This window comes from Coenobita brevimanus, chromosome 30 (assembly GCF_032717465.1).
Source record: "Coenobita brevimanus isolate Jiangsu-jjx chromosome 30, ASM3271746v2, whole genome shotgun sequence".
Taxonomy (NCBI): domain Eukaryota; kingdom Metazoa; phylum Arthropoda; class Malacostraca; order Decapoda; family Coenobitidae; genus Coenobita; species Coenobita brevimanus.
This window is the reverse complement of record NC_136983.1, coordinates 37795969-37817888: the sequence shown is the minus strand read 5'-3', so window position 1 is coordinate 37817888 and position 21920 is coordinate 37795969.

The following is a 21920-nucleotide window of genomic DNA, read 5'->3' as shown; positions in this document are numbered from 1 at the left end:
TTCAGCCCCATATCATGCAGTCAGTACCACAACACCCTCATACAGCCTTCTCTTTACATCCATTCTAAGCGAACGACATCTAAACACTTTTTTCATTCCTCACAGCACCTTTCCTACTTCTTTCATTCTAAACTTCACTTCTGCATCTATTCTTCCATCCACAGCAACATGTGACCCTAAATACTTAAAGCACCCAACCTCCTCGAGTAACTCACCATTCAAATCTATATTCATCCTCCTACCATCTACCGACCTCGTACACTTCATCACTTTTCTCTTATTCTCATTTACTTTCAATTTCCTCCTTTCACACACCCTTCCAAACTCCTCTACCAACTGTCTCAATCTCTCCTCTGAATCTGCCACAAGTGCAGTGTCATCTGCAAACAGCAGCTGCTTCAGATTCCACTCTCTACCATCAACATTCACCAGACTCAGACCTCCACCTAAAACTCTTGCATTCACCTCCATTACAACACCATCCATATAAATATCAAACAACCAAGGCGACATCATACATCCCTGTCGCAGCCCCACTCTCTTGGGAAACCAATCACTCACAGTATTTCCCACTCTTACACATAAAAACTTTTCACACCTTTTAGTAACCCACGATCAAGTCCATACAATCTTAAAACAGTCCACAAAGCCTCGCTATCAACTCTATCATACGCTTTCTCTAAATCCATGAACGCCCAAAACACATCCTTGCCTTTCGCTAAATACTTTTCACACAATTGTCTCACAGCAAACACCTGGTCGAAACATCCCCTCCCTCTCCTAAAGCCACACTGCTCATCACCAATCACTCCCTCTGTGTCCTTTCTAACTCTCTTAATTAACACTCTACCATACACTTTACCTACAACACTCAACAGACTTATACCCCTACAGCTAGTACATTCATACTTATCACCCTTGCCTTTATACAATGGGACAACACAAGCACTTACCCAGTCAACTGGCACCATACCTTTCACAAAGCACACATTCAACAATCTTACTAACCAGTCAACAATAGTCACTCCACCACCTTTCAGGCATTCCACAGCACACCCATCCATACCTGCAGCTTTCCCTGTTTTCATCTCCTTTACTGCCTCCTGCACTTCCTCCTTCGTGATCACAGAATCATTCAACTCTCCCAACACATTTATTTCTTGCACCCTTCCATCCGCCATAATCTTAGCCTCCCTTTCTTCCTCTACATTTAACAATCTTTCAAAATACTCTGCCCATCTCTTCCTAACTGCATCCATCTCAGTTAACATCCTTCCATCCTCTGCTTTTACTCGTTCTTCCTTCCCAGACTCTCCCTTTCACACCCTTTTCACCTCCTTCCAAAACATTTTCTTATTCTGTTGAAAATTCTCAGTCAACCGCCTACCCCACCTCTCATCTGCTGCCACTTTAGCAACACGCACAGCCCTTCTCACCCTATTCCTCTTTTCCTTATACCTCTCATATGACACCTCATCCTTCCTCTACAGCCACACTTCATATGCACGTCTCTTCTCAGCCACAGCCATACTTACTTCCTCGCACCACCATTCACTTCCTTTTCTTAAACCACCACCCACTCGTCTCACACCACACACCTCTTCCGTATGCCCCACCACAGCACACTTAAACAACTGCCGTTCCTCCTCCACACTGCCATTTTCCCTATCTTTCATTGCATTCCACTCATCTTTCAATTTCTCCTGATACTCTATCGTTTTCTCTCTTTTATCCAACTCACTCACTTTCAAAGCCTCCCTGCCACACCTAACTTTCCTAGTTCTCACCCATCTCTTACCTACTCTTAACTTTCCCTCCACCAGGTAGTGGTCAGACATACCTCCACCCTCCCCTCTCAGAACTCTCACATCCAACAACCTTCCTATTACATTCCTAGACACAACCACATAGTCCATCAATGCTCTATCAACAACCCTTCCACCCTCCTGTCTCACCCATGTATACTTATAAATATCTTTCTTCTCAAACAAGGTATTTCCAATCACCATCTCTCGTTCAACACATATCGCTATCATTCTTCCCCCATTTTCATTTCTTCCAGGCACACCATGCATACCAACTACACCTTCAACTGCTACATTTCCCACTCTAGCATTCAGATCTCCCATCATTACCACATTCACATTTGCTCCAAAACTCTGCAGACACTCATCAACATAATTCCAGAAAGACTCCCTCTCTTCTTCATCCCTTTCACTACCAGGCCCATACGCACTCACAAACACCCACAACTCACGTTCAAATTTCGCTTTAACCTACATCAGTCTCGATGACACCTCCTTCCATTCAATCACACACTGCTGTACTTCCGGACTCACTAACAAGGCCACACCTCTTACCCTTCCTCTATCAACACCTGACAATCTTCCATTCACACTTCCAAACATAGACTCACCCTTCCCTTTCATCTTCGTTTCACTCAAAGCTAACACATCCAACTTTCTTCTCACAAACATTCTCCCAATCTCCTCCCTTTTAGCCTCAATCGTACTTCATCCACGCACATTCATAGACCCAATCTTCAGGGTACGGGGATAACTTAGTGCCCCATCCCTTTCTCTGGCCTGTCTCTTTTTAGGAACTAAAAAAAAAAACACACAGGGGAGAGGGTCCCTAGTCCCCTCATCCCGCCCCTTTTAGTCGCCTTTTACGACTTGCAGGGAATACGGGGGCAGTATTCTTCCTAACACAACCTGGCTGCAGAGTAGCAGTACCACCCCATAGTGAGGCCAGATTGTGTGCTTTCAAAATATTCATTTAATATTTCATTTGAACCCATGTGCTGCATTCACTCTAGCCACTTCCTCTTTTTCTCCACTGCTCTCTTAACCTCTTCATCCCACCATGCCATACCTTTCTTCTTTGTTGTTATTCCTGCCACACCACACACCGCTTTAGCATTCCTAACTATGCAATCCCTATACATATTCCACAAGCTGTCCAGATCCATTTCATTTCAATTAATGATTCTAACTCCTCCCCTACTTTGGTCCTGTAATCATCTGCCATTTCTTTGATCCTCAGCTTCTTGACTTTCAGTCTCTCTTCCCGACAGCTCCTCTGCTTCTTGATCAACCTCACTCCTCTCAGCTTGATCTTGCATACCACTCATACTATCTGACAAACGTTCACATCGTCCTCTCACTTCCCTTGTATCAGCAACATTACCCAGCACTGATTTCTCTACGAGCTCATAACCAGTCAGGCTCCTCTCAACGGGATCTCTATTCCCTCTATACCATGTAAATTTATGTGCATCTCTGTATGTGAAATAAGAATTGCAAATGCACAGCCTCATTTCCTGACACATGTCCGTCAGTCGCTTCCTAATATCATTATCTCCTGGTACTCCATTATAACCCATTACACTGTATAATTCACAGGACCAGTGCCTACTCTCCCATTCATGTCGCCCATTACAATCACTTTATAATTCCATGGCATAAAATGATCCACAGGTATACATGGCGAGTCATGAGAAGGGTGGGTGGTGAACTGAATGAAAGGAAGGCAATGATTGATTATGTGTGTGTGGATGAAAGGATGCGAAGATGTGTAAAGGATGCAAAAGTGTATAGAGGTTGGGGGAGTGGACTTTCTGACCACTACTTGGTGGTGGCCAGAATTAGGATGCAAGTGAGATGGAGGAATAGAAGAAGGGAAAGACGAGAGGAAGGAGTAGTTGCAAGGAGAGTGGAAAGGTTACAAGAGGATGAGAAAAAGGCAGAGTATAAGAGAGAAGTGGAGGAACGATTGGGCAAATATGAATTGGAGCAGATGGGAGACATGGAAGGTGTGTGTAAGATATTTACAGAAGAAGTATGTGCAGCATGTGATGTGGTGTGTGGAAGGAAGAGAAGACGGAGGGGGGTGCAAGGAACAGCGTGGTGGACTGAAGAGGTGAAACAGGCTGTGGCACAAAAGAAGAAAGCATACAATGAATGGATGAGAAATAGGGGCGTGGAAGAAGTTGAGAGGCGGAAGAGAGAGTTATATGTGGAAAGGAAGAGAGAGGTGAAAAGATTAGTAAGAGAGAGTAAGAAGAGAGTGGATGAGGAATTTGGAAGGAATTTGAGTGTAAAGTGGAGGGACTGTAAGAAAATGTTCTGGAGAGAAGTGAAAAGAGTAAGACAGGGTGGAAGTGAAGTTAGCAGGGGAGTGAAAGATAAAAATGGTAGATTACTAGTGGAGAAGGGAGAAAAAGTGAGCAGTTGGAGAGAACACTTCAAGGAATTGTTGAACGTAGAGGATGGAAGTAATGCGAGTGTAAGTGGCTGGGGAATGGCTGGGAGAAGGAGGGAGATGAGAAGACAGGAAGAATTCAGTAGGATAGAAGTTGTGGAAGCAATGAAGAAAGTTAAATCGGGGAAAGCCACAGGAATTGATGGAGTGTGTGGTGAAATGCTGAAGCATGGGGAAGAGATAGTAGTAGAATGGATGTGGAAGATGTGCAGATCGGCCTGGGAGGAAGGAAGAGTCCCTGAGGATTGGAAGTCAGGTATAATTATTCCCTTGTACAAAGGAAAAGGGGAAAAAGAAGATGTGTTATGTAATCATAGGGACATTTGTCTTCTTAGTATAATAGGAAAAGTGTATGATAGGATACTTATAGACAGAGTTAGAGAAAGAACAGAGAAATTAGTTGGAGAAGAACAGGGAGGCTTTAGGAAGGGAAGAGGTTGTGTAGATCAGATATTCATTCTTAGATCTTTAGTGGAAAAGTTTCTAGAGAAGGGAAAGAAGTTGTATGCGGCTTTCATGGATTTGGAGAAAGCCTATGACAGGGTGGATAGACAAGGATTGTGGAAAGTGTTAAGAATATATGGAGTATATGGGAAGTTGTTGAATGCTGTGAAGAGTATGTACGATGATGCGAAGGCTGCAGTGCGTGTGGATGGTGAACTAAGTGAATTTTTCTCTTTGAAAGTTGGTTTGAAACAGGGATGTGTCATGTCTCCATGGTTGTTCAATCTGTACATGGATGGGGTAATAAAAGAGGTACAAGGTAGGGTAGTGGATGTTGGAGTGGCCTTGGTGAGAGAGGATAGTGTTTGGAAACTCCCTGTATTGTTGTTTGCAGATGATACTGTGTTGTTGAGTGAAGACGAAGGGGAGCTGCAAGGCTTGGTGGATGAGTTTGAGAGAGTGTGTAAGAAACGGAACCTAAAGGTGAATGTAGGGAAGAGTAAAGTGATGGTCTTTGAGAGAGGTGAAGTTAGTGAATGTACAGCGAGGTTAGATGGTGAGGAATTGGAAAATGTGAGTACGTTTAAATATTTGGGTAGCGTGATGAGTAAGGATGGAGGTTTGGAGGGTGAAATGCTTGAAAGGGTACAGCAGGGAAGAAAGGTTGCTGGTTCTTTGAAAGCAGTGATAAGAAACAGGGAAGTCAGCATGGAAGTGAAAAAGTTACTACATGACAGTATTGTGATACCAACTCTAACGTACGGAAGTGAAGCTTGGACATTGATGGAAGGACACAAGTCAAGAGTGAGAGCAGTGGAAATGAGTTGTTTAAGAGGAACCTGTGGAGTCACGTGGAGAGACAGGCTGACGAATGAGGATATAAAGGAGCGTTGTGGTGTGGATGTGGATGATAGGAAGCGTTATGAGGAACACACTGAGGTGGTTTGGCCATGTGGAGAGGATGGAGGGTGAAAGACTGACGAAGAGAGTGTATGTGAGTGAGGTGGAGGGGGGAAGAGGGAGGGGGAGGCCGTGGATGAGATGGAGGGATGGGGTGGAGAGGTATATGAGAGAGGGGGGTGTGAGTTGGGAGCAGGGCAGTGAAATGGCGGGGGACAGGGCGACTTGGAGGCGATTTGTTTGTGGCCACCCCAAACGGGATTGAGGCGTCTGGCAATAGATAGATAGATAGATAGATTTCTCCAACTACTTCATACAGCTCATCCCAAAACCAGTCTTTCTCTTTGTCAGTAATAATAATAATGACAATAATAATAATAATAATAATAATAATAATAATAATAATCTATTTCTGTGATATGGATAATGTGCACATCCTAACAGTCAAGCATAAGTGAATCCTGGCTTGCACTGACAATTCCTCTCGGTCTACATCTTGAGACGTTTTGAAGAAAATTACTATAACGGCATCTAAAATGATGTTTTTGAATATCTTCATATTACAAACCACCGGACATATAAATAATATCTCTATTTAATCATCCATGTTTTTTAAAACAGGAACTAGGGAGGTTATATTATCTTATCATATATATATATACTGTATATATATATATATATATATATATATATATATATATATATATATATATATATATATATATATATATATATATATATAGATAGATAGATAGATAGATAGATAAACAGATATAAAACGATAAGAGTGTGGGTGTTATGAATTGTTCGGAGTCCCCACACGTTTGTTTGTGCTTGTGACTGTACATTATATATATATATATATATATATATATATATTGCCAGACGCCTCAATCCCGTTTGGGGTGGCCACAAACAAATCGCCTCCAAGTCGCCCTGTCCCCCGCCATTTCACTGCCCTGCTCCCAACTCACACCCCCCTCTCTCATATACCTCTCCACCCCATCCCTCCATCTCATCCTCGGCCTCCCCCTCCCTCTTCCCCCCTGCACCTCACTCACATACACTCTCTTCGTCAGTCTTTCACCCTCCATCCTCTCCACATGGTCAAACCACCTCAGTGTGTTCCTCATAACGCTTCCTATCACATCCACATCCACACCACAACGCTCCTTTATATCCTCATTCGTCAGCCTGTCTCTCCATGTGACTCCACAGGCTCCTCTTAAATAACTCATTTCCACTGCTCTCACTCTTGACTTGTGTCCTTCTAACAACGTCCAAGCTTCACTTTCATACGTTAGAGTTGGTATCATAATACTGTCATGTAGTAACTTTTTCACTTCCATGCTCACTTCCCTGTTTCTTATCACTGCTTTCAAAGAACCAGCAACCTTTCTTCCCTGCTGTACCATTTCAAGCACTTGACTCTCCAAACCTCTATCCTTTCTCATCACACTACCCAAGTACTTAAACGTACATACATTTTCCAATTCCTCACCATCCAACCTCGCTGTACATTCACTGACTTCACCTCTCTCAAAGACCATCACTTTACTCTTCCCTACATTCACCTTTAGATTCCGTTTCTTACACACTCTCTCAAACTCATCCACCAAGCCTTGCAGCTCCCCTTCGTCTTCACTCAACAACACAGTATCATCTACAAACAACAGTACAGGGAGTTTCCAAACACTATCCTCCCTGACCAGGGCCACTCCAACATCCACTACCCTACCTTGTACCTCTTTTATTACCCCATCCATGTACAGATTGAACACACATGGAGACATGAAACATCCCTGTTTCAACCCAACTTTCAAAGAGAAAAATTCACTTAGTTCACCATCCACACGCATTGCAGCCTTCGCACCATCGTACATACTCTTCACAGCATTCAACAACTTCCCATCTATTCCATACTTTCCACAATCCTTGTCTATCCACCCTGTCATATGCTTTCTCCAAATCCATGAAAGCCGCATATAACTTCTTTCCCTTCTCTAGAAACTTTTCCACTAAAGATCTAAGAATGAATATCTGATCTACACAACCTCTTCCCTTCCTAAAGCCACCCTGTTCTTCTCCAACTTATTTCTCTGTTCTTTCTCTAACTCTGTCAATAAGTATCCTATCATACACTTTTCCTATTATACTAAGAAGACAAATCCCCCTATGATTACCACACACTTCTTTTTCCCCTTTTCCTTTGTACAAAGGAATAATTATACCTGACTTCCAATCCTCCAGGACTCTACCTTCCTCCCAGGCCAATCTGCACATCTTCCACATCCATTCTACTACTATCTCTCCCCCATGCTTCAGCATTTCACCACACACTCCATCAATTCCTGGGGCGTCCCCCGATTTAAGTTTCTTCATTGCTTCCACAACTTCTATCCTACTGATTTCTTCCTGTCTTCTTACCTCCCTCCTTCTCCCAGCCATTCCCCAGCCACTTATACTCGCATTACTTCCATCCTCTATGTTCAACAATTCCTTGAAGTGTTCTCTCCAACTGCTCACTTTTTCTCCCTTCTCCACTAGTAATCTACCATTTTTATCTTTCACTCCCCTGCTAACTTCACTTCCACCCTGTCTTACTCTTTTCACCTCTTTCCAGAACATTTTCTTACAGTCCCTCCACTTTACACTCAAATTCCTTCCAAATTCCTCATCCACTCTCTTCTTACTAATCTTTTCTCCTCTCTCTTTCTTTCTACATATAACTCTCTCTTCCATCTCTCAACTTCTTCGACGCCCCTATTTCTCATCCATTCATTGTATGCTTTCTTCTTTTGCACCACAGCCTGTCTCACCTCTTCAGTCCACCACACTGTTCCTTGCACCCCCCTCTGTCTTCTCTTCCTTCCACACACCACATCACATGCTGCACATATTTCTTTTGTAAATATCCTACACACACCTTCCACGTCTCCCATCTGCTCCAATTCATATTTGCCCAATCGTTCCTCCATTTCTCTCTTACACTCTGCCTTTCTCTCATCCTCTTGTAAACTTTCCACTCTCCTTGCAACTACCCCTTCCTCTCGTCTTTCCCTTCTTCCATTCCTCCATCTTACTTGAATCTTAATTCTGGCCACCACCAAGTAGTGGTCAGAAAGTCCACTCCCCCAACCTCTATAAGCTCTTGCATCCATTACACATCTTCGCATCATTTCATCCACACACACATAATCAGTCATTGCCTTCCTTTCATTCAGTTCACCACCCACCCTTCTCATCACTCGCCATGTATACCTGTGGATCACTTTATGCCTGAAGAGCGTATTGGCTATCACTAACCCCCTCCCAGCACAAATGTCCACTAATGCACTCCCATTCTCATCTATCTCAGCAGGCACACCCCACTCACCAACTATTCCATCCACCTTCACATTCCTAATTTTACCATTCATATCACCGATCAAAAACACTCTCTCATTCCTTCCAAACTTTTCCATGCACACTTCTATATTTGTCCATAACTCTTCTCTCACTCTTCTAGCACGATCTTGTGTTGGCGCATACACACACACAATCGCCCACATTTGTATTCCAACTTTCAACTTTACCCACACAATCCTTGACCCAACTGATCTATACTGTCTTATGCTCTTCTTCCATCTTTTACTCACAACTATACATACTCCTTCCTTTGCCCTCTCATTCTCACCTACTCCTGCACATATACCCCATCCATACTCCCATTCTCTCACACTTTCTCCTCTTCATTTTGCTTCAGTTATTCCACATACATCCACTTTCGCACCCTCAAGCACCTGGACAATCTCTCTCTCTTTCACCTCATCATTTGCTCCCCTTACATTCCACGTTCCGATAACCATGTCCTTTGTCCGGTCCTTGGTCGTTATCGTTTGGTCAGTCCTTGTCCGAGGCTTATTGTTTGTTTTTTTAGTTAGTTGTTTTCCATGGAGGGGCACTAATCCTCTGCCAACCCTTTTAGTCGCCTTTTACGACAAGCAAGGATACTGGGGGAGTATTCTTGAAAAAAATACCTACTCCCAGGGGGTATATATATATATATATATATATATATATATATATATATATATATATATATATATATATATATATATATATATATATATATGGCACTTTCTGTCTACCTATCTGTTTCTTCAAGAACTACTCCTATAATTTTCATTTTTCCTCGCCATTACCTATATATCTGGAATCCTTATGACCCAAATGTAGTGCCCGGAAGTGATAATTAGTTGTATCTTGTTCATTTTATGACTAAAAGTTCGGTTTAGTGAGAGTGTGTGGCCGGGGTATGGCTGTTTCCATGTGAACGTGATCAGGATGTAGATTAAGTTACGTAGTTGCTTAAATCATTTTTTTTTTTTAGCTGTAATTTACTAGCATTAGTCTTTTTATAATATTAAAATCTCGAGTGGGTTGGAATATCTGCCTTTGGTCTCGTAATCCAGCATAATTTATACATGTGCAAAGGGGTGTGAGGCATGATGAATTTCAGTGCTTGTTCGATGCAAGGGTATTGAGAGAGGTTGTTGGAGAGTAATTACTGTAACTAGGGAATGTCATTTTTTTCAGGATTTTTTTTTTTTTCATGCGTCCAACTCTGGGCAAAGGCTTCAGGGCCTATATCTTGGGGGCAGTGACCTATCCCAAGGCCCAGTAGTCCTCCTACACATCCACATGTCACCACTTCGGCGCTAACACCCACCGTCCATACTGAATACATGCTAGGGCTGTCTCATACAGGACTGGTGTATTGGTATTAGCACAGGTATTTTTACATGTCGGCGGGTCATCTGGTAGATCAGGAAAGTCAACTTTTTTTTATGAAATTCAAATTCTTAAACTGTCCCCTGCCCCAGCCGGGATTCAAACCTAGGTCCATCAGGACTGCAGGCCGCCTCTCTACCGATTCAGACTGTAAGGGGAAGGGCATCACATTGAGTCTTATTGTGTAAACCGTCATCCTTCCCCCTCTTTCCGCCACACAATGTTGGCATACCATGAGCAACGATGTCTCTCGCTCACTGACTGTCAGATGTGCCGGGTGGTCAGTGCTGTTGTTCCTCCCTCTTCCTCTCCCCCCCTCTAGGGAATTCTGTAAGAAATTTGACAATATTGATGTTTGTTATGTTGAAACATGAAAAAGTGATATCCCACAAATGATATAGTGACGAAAATAGAGAAATTGCCTCGGGTTAGTATTAAGTATTGTCATCCCCCAGGAGGTGTCGCATTTGATCACGTGAGTGTGATGCCATTGGCCTCATTTGACGAGCGCATCCTAAGTTCCCACTCATCTCCCTTGTATTGTGTGAGCTTGATATTTGTATACTGTACTTTATATCATTATTATTTAGTGTGTAACTGGATTACAAGAATGTAGCTAAGAAGCAGATGGACCTGGTTCTGGTGCCAACATCATTTCCACAATGGAATTGTGTCTTTCGCTACTATACACATTGTGTTTATTCATATTTAGAGAAAAAGTGTTGTAGTGTTGAGGTGAAGATCCAAATACCATTTCAGTATAAGCATGGTATGGGAAGAAGATGAGCGCCAAACCTGAGAAAGTCAGCACTTTTGACGTACACATGAGGGTAAGGGAAGGCGACAGAAGAATATGAATTGTATATACGTTTAAGTCTTGGGGAAACACATTACCCAATTGGTATACTTTAATGTAATGAATATGACTTTATTGAGGTGTATAACGTGCATGGTAGAGTTGTAACTTACTTCTACTCACGTACAAATCCCAGTTGTCTGTGGAAGATGGCATCTCTAATAACTGCTGAGTTCAGGTCAGTCCCAGTGGGGAGGCCATGCAGCTGTAGAAAATTACTTTCAGCTCTGATAAAGGAGAGATGTACTGCTCTGAACTCTCTCTTGTCGCAGTTGTATCTTTCAGTGGTGAATAAAGAGAGATAAAAACACAATCTGCTCCAGTTTCTGTCACCTGAAGATGCTACCATTCCTCTAATACAGGATCTACACCGATTCCAGCCATCTGTTGCAGAGAGAGACTTGGGAGTCCAGCTGGGAATTAGTGATTTCCAACCAGCAGGAACATTACATGAATTGATGCCCTGCTTGGAACTTAGTGGAATCACACCTAAGCTGATACATATTGGTGGTCAGCTGTGCGTTTCCAACCAGTTGATACGTTTTGGTGGCAGCGGTGGGATGCAAAAAGGTGCCAAAGGGATTTACTGTAGTGAAACCCTTGGAAAACCACTCATTGATCCTACACGAGAAACAGAATATTTTACTTTCACTTTTGCAACGAGACTAATTGTGGGGTGAGATAAAGTGGGAGTAGAAAAAAATATTGGAGCAGTGAATTCATTCTTTCCAGATCATCTCTGCCTTCACCAAGACTGGTGAATTATGTCACTCTCATGTATCTTGGCATATCTCTGTACATCGAGGCCAGTGTGGTGAGGGGTGGTGTCGTACGATGACATCTGGCAAACCTGGTGCGGAGGCAGTGAGGCAGAGTGAGTGTGTGGGGCAGCGGCGTACCGCAACCATTCACCTCAGGGCGAGTGAAGAGGGAACATCTTCGTGTGGTTGGAGAGACAGAAACCTTGGTAGAGTGTGTGGAACTGCAGTGCAAATCTACCGGGAACATCAGCATTCATCTGGCACCTAGGTAGTGTACATGCATAGTGAACCACAGACATACACCTTTTAAGCAGCACATGTTAGTTAGGTAATGTGTGTAAAAATAAAGTTTTTTCAGTTCCCCCTTAAATAAATGTGTTTTCTGTGTATCTTCTGTGCTCCATTTTCTATTGCTAAAATCCATAACTAACCTATCTGTGTATGTCATTTATCTTTCCGTGACTGGGAAGGGAATAATCTGACAAGGATTAGATGGATACTGTGAAGAAGTGGGGATGAAAATTAAGGGGAGAACCAACCACAAGAAAAGGAGCTAGTGAATTAGCTCAGAAGTTTGTGAGTGGATTGAGACATTGGATAAGAGTATTCAAACTCTACATGATATGAGTGAGGGACATCTTGGGGTTCAAGGTGATCAGGACACTTCTGAGGGACTGGATAGTGAGGACTTGAACACTTTGCATTTGCATTCTGGTTGTTCTTATTCAACAGTCCCTGAATGTTCAGTTAGGTCCAAAATGGCAACTGGTCTCACTGAAGAAAGCACACTTAGTACAGAGGAGACTGTGGACGTTGAACAGGCTACAACAGCATCCTTGGCCTCTCAACCGGATACTCAAAGTCCACTGATCTCTGATAGTAATACAACCACTCACATACCCACTTACACCTCAGATATGTATAGCACCCCACAAATTTATGGACAGTATAGATTATTTTCTAATGTTCCTTATGCTAATCCACGGGGCATGATTACTAACAGTATTGGCATGCAAACCCAGGATCTTTGTACTAATCCATGGGACATGAATACTAACAGTATTGGCATGCAAACCCAGAATCTTTGTACTAATCCATGGAGCGTGAATACTAACAGTATTGGCATGCAAACTCAGGTAAACCCTCCTCCCTTATGGCAAAATACCTTACATGGCAAACACTAATTGACTACTGCTAGCGTTCCTCAAACTTTACCTCATGTAGCACCGGTTAGAAAGTCCCAAGGACCATTTGTTACTCAGGCACCTTCGAACTCAGACTGTATAAAGGTGCTACCTACAACACAACTGAGTTTGCAGTTTACTGGGGAAGATGAGTATGACATTCACAGGTTTTTGCGAGACTTTGAGACCCAAATACATAGGCTGCAGCTTGCTAGTGATGGGGAAAAGATTTGGCATACTAAAGCAAATATTAAGCCAAATTCCACAGCAGCTGAAATGCTAAAGGCCTCATTATTTCATACTGGGTCTACTGCTCATGAATATGAGAAGTTTAAGGAAGCTGTAATTAACACTTTTGCAAGTGACTGCTACGTGTCAGACGCTTGGGTGTTTAGGTTCGTAAACAGGGCACAGCAGTATCCTAACTGCACTGAAAGCCAGGCTTTGGTGAAGGCAGGCAGATGCTATGCATAAGCTAGCAAAGCCTTGCAAATGTCGGGCTGGGGAGAAAACTTTGGGATTGACTTTTGAGAGGGTAGCTAGACTCCTAGGGTACCTTCAATTCTTGTCTTGTTTGACCCCTGCTAGGCGACTTTAGGTACTTAGGCAGACGAAAAGACCTCCCGAAATAGACTTGCCTGACATGAGCTTTAAGCTAAAAGCAAAGGCAGAAGGAGAGAGCGAGAGTGTCTTAGCCATGCACACAGAGAAAAGCCCTGCTGGCAGATTCTGCACTGTGTGTAACAAAGCTGATCACACATTTAAAAAGTGTTGGCATGCTAAAAAGGTGGCACATTAGGCAGCCAAGACCAACTCGACTGCCACATCTGGACCTAGTACTGAAAAGCAGGTGGGCAACAAACAACCCAGTTCTAGTCCTCCACAACAAAAACTGGCCAAGGCTGTAAAGCCAAAAATGCAAAGATGGTGTGTCATCTATGGGCAGTGTCCTCATTCTTCGGACTATTGTCCAATTGTTCTTGCCAATCGGGAAAAACTGGGCAACCAAGCTAGTTCGCAGGAAGCTCAGGGCCGCATGCAGAAGTAACCCGAAGGATATTACAATCCACCAATGCGTATGTGGCAGCTATCCAAAAGGTGGATCTGCTGTCAATTCCTTGGACCATAGGGAAACGCCAGGTGTCATTGATAGTGGACACCGGGGCATGTGCAACCATTATTTCTAGTAAAGCACTGGAGAGTCTTGAACGTTTGATGCGTCAAACCAATTGGACATTGTCAGCACCTGATGTCATTTTGACAGGTGTGACAGGGAGTAAAATGAAGATCGTAAGCCAGGTATCATTGACACTGAGGGCAGATAAATGATCTCCTGTATTACGTGCCATGTTTTATGTGGTTGAGGACTTCCCTCTGCCAGCTAATGGATTATTGGGCCTTGAATCCATGGAGGAGTATAACGTGACTATACACCCTCAGAGCCACTCCATTTCCTTTAACCCCTTAACCGCGGGGCGTCACTTTCATGATGCTCAGGCACAATGGATCATACCGCAGGGCATCACTTTTGTGATTCTGTGTTATTTTGAATTCTCCTGGGCTTTCAAGTGGTGGCTTGTGTCATCTATCAGTACTGCCAATGTCCAACACTAGTCAGCACTCCTAATCTCATCTGTACTCCCATCCATTGTTGACAATTTAGCCATTTCTCCCCTTTCTTGACTCCCTTCCCTACCTTCCCTCCATTACCCTCACCTCTTGCCTGCCCGGCCGTGCTGCGCTAAGCAAATCTTCCCCGGAATTTTCCACTGATTTCATCCATTGAAATTAAGCCCTATGCCCTATTCTTATACAAAATAATATGTACAAAAAAAATTAAGGTAACTTATAGTGCCATACACCTGGAATTGGTTAATTATCACCTGACAACACCTCACATGCACTCGTTTGCTAATTTTCCTTGGTAATTTCCCCTTGACATATGCCGTATAATCTATTCTCGTAATAAGATTATATATAAGAAAGGAAGGGAGAAGCCTAAGTGATATTTACATTCACCTGGAACTACCTAATTTTTTATGTATTGTTGAGATTTCCTACCAATCATTTCATAGCATATAAATCGGCAGCTGTCACCCTACTGACATTGTCAACCCTTGGCTGCCCATATACACCACGTCATTAAGTTCCTTGTCGTCCTCCCCCCCCGTGGGCAGCCACCTTGTTGTGGTGGGGGGGCTTGCATGCTCCGGTGATCCCACAAGCCTGCCCGTGGATGTAACGACATCTGGCAGGGTCTCCCATGCGGGTAGGGTTGTGGGTGAGGGGTCTGACTAAGCGCTGCCCAAAACGTAGGTTACCCGTATGGGTCATCGATTCCGCCCTCCAGAGGGATCGCGTCAGTGCTGTCCTGAGTTGGTTGGTTGGGTGTCTGGGCTGTGGGGTGTAGGGGAAGGGGGTCTTTGCACTGGTGGGGGCAAACTTTCGTAGCACCGGGTGTCCTTTTTGGGATACCCTCTGGGGACGAGGTACCTCGCTCCCATCAGACCGCGCTCGGTCCCCTCACTCCCTGGTAGGTGGTTTCCCTTGGCTCCTGGTGCCATTTTGTGTAAAGCATGTGTATATGGAGACATCGCAAACTCCTTTAACCACTCGTGTGGTCAGTGACCAGCCGCACGAGTTGGCATCACCTGGTCACTCTCTGGCCGATGACCCTGTACCCCCAGGGTCATCTGCCAAAATTGCGAATGAAGGCGCCCTTCCTATCGAGGTGTTACCTGGTGTGTTTGCTAATAACTCATACACAAAATACGTTGTCCTTAACCCGTCACGTCCCGAGCCTTTCCGCACCTATGACATCCCCCAGTCCCGAGCCTTTTTGGAAAAAAAATTTTTCTTATGAAACTTCCGCTTAGGTCGAGAAACTATGGAAAATCTTGAAGAAAGTGGTCTCTGCGGTCTATAAGTGGTCTATACAGGTGCGGTTTCCCCCCGCAGGTATCGTATTCTGTAATGGGCTGGATATGCGTTAACGTTTTCTATGGTAAGGAGTAATGGGACAAACAACACACAACACCTCTACATTTATTGAATTTGTACTAATAAACAATAACAGTAACAATATAATGTATTTCAGACACATATATAGGAAAAATAAGCATTGTACCGTCGCGCGAGCATAGCGAGTTAGGTCCAAGTCGTATCATGCTATCTGCTAATTTTCTGTTATGAGTCTACCGATCATTTTTTCTACTTGTATACTTCTGTTTCAATGACAATTTACCAATTACAACTGTTTGTAAGTGATTTCAGATGTTTTCATTCATTTTGATGATATGCAGCATAAGTTTAGCGCACATCAGCTTAGTAAGCGCACTCGCTATGACTCGTATTTCAACATACCAAATTGTTTTATCACTTTCCAATTATTTTCCCATTTACATAGAACCTTTCCCCCACCACTGTGAAGGTTTTCAATTATTTTCATTCATTACGAGGGCATTTAGCGATATGCTAGCGCCTATTCACGTAGCAACCACGATCTCAAACACTCGTGTTTCATCATCTACTTTATTTATTCACTCCAATTATATTTTCCCACTTACATTACACACGTTTACACCCCTCCAATGCACTGTACATACTTACTGCCATTATTTATTCAAGTGAGCGTGAGAATATCGCCTGAAAATACCCTCGCAAGGAATGTTACGTCATACATAATACTCACACACTTATATACTAATTCACTCACACACTTATATACTAATTATTCACTTTATCACTTGCTGACTTTTATTTTGACTAATACGTGCCTTATTCATTCGACTAAGCGTCAGGAAATCTTATCTTTATAGACACGCTATGAATATTTGACTTAGGAAATACATCATCATATACAATAATTTGAACTTATATTATACCCGTAAGAATGTCACATAATAGAAAATTTATAATAAGGGGCCGTATTTATTGCACTGAGCGACAGAATATCGCATCAAACAACCCTCTCTATGTAAGTTTCAACTTAGGGCAGATTTATATACTTACACCCAATGTTTGCACTTATGTTCTACCCGTAGGCACTTTATACTAATATTTGGCGATCCACATGACTGATATTTTCACAGAGCGTCTGTCTGTCGCATTTACATCATAATTTCTGCGTCCTTTCGCATTCACACCATGCTAAAATTGCAGCAACGTGTGATATTCACTAAAACATGGGTGAATACACAGACCCACGTCACACTGCACGCACTCATAGCGGGTGTCCTTCCTCTGTGTCGTGAGTCTCACCTGGGAATGACTGCACACGTAACACCTGCGCTGGGGCCTAGGTCTATTGGGCTGGGGCGGGATAGGAGTGGGGAAATGGTGGGGGGATATTCTCTGGGGAGTGTGGGTAATATGGGCAGTACTGGGGCGCTGTTGGGGCCTTTCAACAGCATACTTTGCAAAGATTTCTCGTGTGAGCTCCCTCACAAACCCTTCAGAGGTTTCCTGAACTCCTGTGGTCATGGCGTGAAGGTGATGGCAATTCAGAGCAGTGATATCTAGCAAGTGAAAGAACAGTTTTTTATACCACTTCATCGTGGTCCTGGCACACTCTACCGTCGATATCATGGAGTCTGACTGGTCCATGAGGCGCATGTTTATATTATAGTCCATGACACATTCAGGTTTCCAAACACGACGCCTGCTCTCGCTATGGTAATCAACAGAATCAGTACGGTGCATCAAGGGGCGGTGAACCGTGGACAAGAAGCTTACTTCTCTGTTGTGGTTCCACATTGTTGCAAGGATGTTGTTTGCTTTGAAGAAGACAACCTCACTCCTTGCAAGTTTCCGCCCTACCTTGACCATGTGACGCCGGTTCACCTTTACGGTTCCACAGACTCCCGTTTCATGTCTGTGAAGATAACGAGCGAGAAGAGGGCTAGTGTACCAGTTGTCGAGATAGAGAACGTGACCACGATGAAGGTAGTCTTGTATCATCGTCTTTACCACTGCTCCCGAAAGTCCTATACTTCGATCTTCTATTATGTCTGTCTGTGCACCGGTGTACAAGATTATGTCTTGCACGTATCCAGTCCTACAGTCACACATAACAAAGATCTTGAACCCAAAACGGTGCCTTTTGCTGGGTATATACTGTCTGAATGAAATATTGCCTCTCCACAACACGAGACTCTCGTCTATGACGAGATCTCTATAGGGATAGAATGAGGATCGAAAGGTTTGCCTGAGGTGATCAAAGACCAGCCTAATTCGCCTCATTTTGTCCGTGTTGTTTGCATTTGCAGGGTCATTAGCATCATAAAAATGGAGGCGACTTAGAATTTGTTGAAACCGATTACGGCTCATCACTTGACCAAATATGGGGGTAAACATAACAGGGTCCGTAGTCCAGTAAGCAGGAATTCTTTTTTTTCTTATTATACCCATCAAAAGGACAAGGGCAAAAAATAAGAACATTTCTGGAATGGAGACAGGGTAATCATAAATCATTGAATGCCTACTCCTTGTTCCCAATCTTTCACTTTCTAGCCGCTGGCCGCTTGCAAACAGGTTTGTTTGAAACACGATCTGATCAACGAAGGCCTCACTGAAAAACAGGTGGAAAAAATCCAACCTGCTTGAATTACAGTGAATACCTGGTGCAATGCAGCCAGATCGCCCCTGCTCAGTGAAGGGGTGAATGAGGGTAGAAAAATCACTCCCATCCTCCCAATCCCACGACACAAATCCCTCGTCCCCATCACCGCCTTCGTCTGGGTGGGGAGGAGATCCTGGTTGAGGAGGTTGGGGAGAAGGAGTACGGAGGGCTTCCCCACTGTCACTCCTCTTCCCTCTGCCTTTACCCTTTCCCTTTCCCTTACCCTTACGGCCTTGAGGAACATTAGGGGGCTGTGGGGATGAAATAGTTGGATATTGGGGAGCAGAAAACGTGCTGGGGAGTGGTTCCTCCCCACCTTCCCCCTCCCTCACAACCCCACGTGATAAGGAACGCACCCGCACTGGCCCACGTGATCCACTCTGCCGCCTCACACTGCGTAGGGAGAGCAATGACTCACCCACCTCACTCTCACTTTCCCTAATCCCAGGAATGTCCATTTCACTCCCCACTCCCTCCACATCACTTCCTACCGCCCCAAACAGAATGCTAGGCCCATACCTGCTTAGACGACGTGGTGTGCGCTCTGGGCCACGATGCGTAATCACCTCCCGCCCATACCACGTGGCAGCACGACCCACGTCTCCGTCCTCGTCCTCGTCCTCGTCCTCGACCTCGAATTCTGCTTCCAAGGCACGCAAGGGGATAGGGATATGACATACCACGTGCCTTCTTTGCCTCCTGCCCCTCTCTAGCAGCACGGTAAGTCACGTACTGCCGCTTCCTTGGTGACGGAACTTCCTCGTCACTGCTGGTGGTTTCTTCCTCCTCTGGCTGCACATAATCTTTGTCCATCTCCTCGTCATCCAGTGGGGAATCACTGTCGCCGGTAAAGGTGTCCAGGACGACTTGAATTTCGCTCTCTGAGAGACCTCTCTTAGCCATGTCTGAGCAGGACCGTGGCTACCAGGTGAGTGGATGAGTGGCAGGCTAGCGCAGGTCGCGCGGGGTCGCCGAGTGTCCCCGCCTGGTGGCAGGTAGGGGAAGGTCAGGCGAGGGTACGTACCGCAAATCAAGCACGAAATTTGAAAATTGTCGAAATTATGCACATTGCAATTGCACGACGTACTGGTATGTCACCGGGACTGGCAAATGCAAATCGTGGTGACGTACCCATACGTCGTCGGGACGGGGCGGGTTAAGGTGGATAGTGGTACTTCTTTCCGGAACCTGAATTGTTTTCAGATTCACAGTGGTCTAGTAACAGCATGTGGATTTACCCCCAAGGTGTCTTTGCAGGGCGATGGCTCTCTATTGTTAGAAGCCAGGAATGAACAGGAGAGTTCACGTATCCAGTCTCTAACTGTGGTCGCCGGTTATCCTGTATCTGCCTCTCGTCATTTGGTCCTGAACCAGTCCCGAGGGGTTGTGTATTCTCGTGACTTGATCTCATATTCTGATTCTTCTCTCATAGAGGGGCTGGCTCCTCAGGGTGTTGTAGGAGTACAGAGAATTCTGAGAAGGTTGATGGGGTTTTAAACCCCATGCCCACTCTTATCTTGACATTTGACCGTCTTACCTTGCCAGAGGTTATCACTGCTGCGTGGTGGAAGCTAAAGGTTAAACATTATGTTCCCCGACCTAGAAGATGCTATTACTGTCAAAGATTTGGTCACGTCCGCAGTTCCTACAGGCGGGAAGTGTCTGGCCTTTCTGAGGTCTGTGGAAATTGTGGTGGAATTTCTCATGGTATAGATGATTGTCCTCAACCCTCTAAATGTTTGAACTGTGGAGGAGAACATGGAGCCTCCTCAAGGGATTGCGAATTATACAAATATGAATACGAGATCATTTCTGTCCGAACGAAGGAGAAAATTTCCTTTTCTGAGGCAAAGGCCAGGGTAAGGGAGCGGTTCATTCGCCCTGGGGTTACCTTTGCTGCTGCGTTGTCTCGCCATAAAGCTACCCGGCAGATACCCCTGCCATCACACAATGCCCCATCAAATTCTCGGGGTTCTACTTCCCGGCCTTCTCGCCCGGGGGGTTTCACTGAGGGGGTGCAGCTTGGAAGCAGCTGTGCTTCCTCCAGGGAGGTGCCTCCTGTCTCTGGGGGTGTCCCCTCTGCAGTGGTTCTTCCAGCATCTGGGAGTGCCTCCCCCATCCCAGTTCCTCCGGTTCCTCCTGTGACAAACACCCGTGTCGATGCTACACTTTGCTTTGACACATCCAAAACTCCCGATGTCCTTCCTGTGCATCCTTGTCCTGACATATCCAAAAAAAACAGCGTCTCTCATACTTCTGTATCAGCTGCTACTTCCGTACAAACTGCTGCTCCTGTACCATCTGCCCGCTCTGCTACTGTTGCTCACTCTTCTTTACAATGTGGCACTATAGTTTCTAATGCTTTAAGTTCTGGTGCAGAGATGGAGGTTGTATCTGCCAACCTCAAACGAGTGAGGAGTGAGGAGTTTTTGGGTGACTCCCCTCCTTCTAAGGTTCAAACTTCTGTACCACATGAAGATTCTGAGGGGGCTCTTCGCTCAACAACCCAGCCAGTGGTGGCGTCTAAGTCTGTGGGTGTTCATGGTGGCCCTTCTAGGATTCCCGTCCCTGCCTCTTCCTCAGGTGTGGTGGGACCTGGGTCTTTAGATACTCATAGAGCTCAGTCGCTTGCTCCCTCTGATCCGCCACCCAGCGGCCAACCTTTGAATGATTTGGTTGGGGGTGGTTCGGTTGGCCCCCAGGTGCCAACTGAACCCTCACATGGGTGTGCGGACGGGGCACGTGGGTCTTCCAAGAAGGTCTCTGTGCTTCGGACTCATTCTGGTGATTGGGGGGACATGTCTCGGGGTAAGGGTACTTCCACCCATGGAAACTCTAAATCTTCATTGCCTTCTCGGTTGGTGAGGCAGAGCTCCACGCCTAGGAAGAAGGGCTTTCACTCCCCAACGAGTTTGCTACATAGCTTTCTAAGTTCATAATATTTAATACTAATCACTATGGCTCAATCGGTACCAATCTGTCTTCAGTGGAACTGTAGGGGTGCCATGGCAAACTGGGAGGAATTGCAGTTATTACTCTCTGCTCTGAACCCACTATGTGTGTGTCTTCAGAAGACAATGGTGGGGGACAGGCAGTTCCTTTCCATTCGGGGGTATAAG